The following is a 2,388-nucleotide window of genomic DNA, read 5'->3' as shown; positions in this document are numbered from 1 at the left end:
GTTTTCAGCGATGTGGGCTAAAAGATAAATATTAGCCCCAGGATCCTGGTTTTTGAAATTTGTGGAATCTCTTACGTCCACCTGCAGGGGAAGATAGGGCCCCATCGGAACTCCCTCAGGAATGGAGCCCAATTTAACCATGCCAACACTGGGAGCCAGTTGTGGGATGTTGTTTTTTGGTCTCAGTATTTTTTGAATTTAAACTATGCCAATATAAATTCATTTCCACATCACAATCAGCCGTGCTCAACCGTGACCAATCACATTGAGCAGAAGCTCCATGCTCTAACAGGAGTATAGCTGCAGTGTTCCATGAGGTATTTAATCATCTATGTGTATAATTATCCCCATTACAGCTGATCTCAAGCATCACTTTCTTCATAAGGTAGCAGTAATTACTTTGGCTGGGAGTCGAATCCACAAATCTACTGCTCTGTGGGAGAAAGACATTTTTCTAACCCTCAGTTTTGCCTGAGGCTTTCCAATTTCATCCTCAACTCTTTCTAGCTAGTTCAGTAAAACTGTTGGTTTGGATCTATGTTATATATTCCTGTCAATGTTTTAAATCCCTTTACCATATCCTCTCTCATTCCTTTTTCCGACAGTGAGAAAAGCAACTCAGTGAGTCTCCTCTCGACTTTAAGTCCACATGTGGCATTTCTCTCCAACTGTTGCTATTAGGCATAATATCCATCAAGAAACTCCCAGTAGCCAGGGAGGTGGGATGGAAGTGTTCGGAAATGGGAAGAGAAGGGGATTAAGACGCTAAAAGATTTGTTCCTTCGGGGTCAGTTTGCAGGATTGAGGGAGCTGGAAGCGAAGTATGGGCTATTTATTATGCACTTTCAAGAACTGGATAACATCGAACATTAGTTGGGGGGGGGGGGGAATGGGTGGGAGGGTTGTGGGGGAGGGGGGCTGTGTATATTAAGGATGACTATGGGTAATCCCTGATTCCTTTTTGTCATTTGTTTATGTAAACATGCAGGCTGATGTTTGGGGGTTGGTGGGAGGATGGGATCGTTGTTATTGTTATGGGGATTGACATATCTGTTGCCGATTATTGTTATTGTTGGGTGTAAATTCGGGAGAAAATGTGAAAAAGGAGAATAAAAATATTTTTAAAAAAGAAACTCCCAGTATGGGTTCACTTTGTGCATCATCCCAATGTCCAAATGGACCATTTATGCCCAGAGGTGCTTTGTACCCTGATTAAAGAAGAAATAACTTACATTAATGTACCTCCTGCCGCAAGGGTGGGGGGGGGCATACTTTTGTTGTGTCGTCACTGTTATAACGTAGGAAAGTCAATTTGCATGCAGCAAACTCCCACAAAAGACAAAGATAGAGACTAAAAGATTGGTTTTAGTGATGTTGTTTGAGAGATGAGTGTTGGTCACACTTGGAGTATAGTGTTCAATTCTGGTCGCCACACTACCAGAAGGATGTGGAGGCTTTAGAGAGGGTGCAGAAGAGATTTACCAGAATGTTGCCTGGTATGGAGGGCATTAGCTATGAGGAGCGGTTGAATAAACTCGGTTTGTTCTCACTGGAACGAAGGAGGTTGAGGGGAGACCTGATAGAGGTATACAAAATTATGAGGGGCATAGACAGAGTGGATAGTCAGAGGCTTTTCCCCAGGGTAGAGGGGTCAATTACTAGGGGGCATAGGTTTAAGGTGAGAGGGGCAAGGTTTAGAGTAGATGTACGAGGCAAGTTTTTTACGCAGAGGGTAGTGGGTGCCTGGAACTCGCTACCGGAGGAGGTGGTGGAAGCAGGGACGATAGTGACATTTAAGGGGCATCTTGACAAATACATGAATAGGATGGGAATAGAGGGATACGGACCCAGGAAGTGTAGAAGATTGTAGTTTAGTCGGGCAGCATGGTCGGCACGGGCTTGGAGGGCCGAAGGGCCTGTTCCTGTGCTGTACATTTCTTTGTTCTTTGTCAGGATGCCAGAGAAAATGCTGCTGGTTTTCTACACAATAATGCCACAAGATCATTGATGTCCCCTTGAAAGGGGAGATAGGCGTCAGTTTAACATCTTTCTGTATGGAGTTCGCACTTTCTCCCCGTGTCTGCGTGTGGTTCCTCCGGGTGCTCCGGTTTCCTCCCACAGTCCAAAGATGTTAGGTGGATTGGTCATGCTAAATTGCCCCTTCGTGTCTGTCCAAAGATGTGCAGGTTACGTGGGGATATGGGGTTAGGGCGGGGGAGCGGACCAGGTAGGATGCCCTATCAGAGGTTTGGCGCAGAAAGACAACACCTCTAACAGTGCGGTCCTCCCTCAGTGATGCACGAGAGTGCGAGCTTCAATTTCATCACCAAGTCACGAGAGTGGGACTTGAACCCACAACCTTGTAATTGGAAGGCAAGAATACTTCCA

Source organism: Scyliorhinus torazame, chromosome 18 (assembly GCF_047496885.1).
Source record: "Scyliorhinus torazame isolate Kashiwa2021f chromosome 18, sScyTor2.1, whole genome shotgun sequence".
NCBI classification, from domain to species: Eukaryota; Metazoa; Chordata; class Chondrichthyes; order Carcharhiniformes; family Scyliorhinidae; genus Scyliorhinus; species Scyliorhinus torazame.
The sequence above is the reverse complement of the archived record's forward strand: the minus strand, read 5'-3'. Positions refer to the sequence as shown.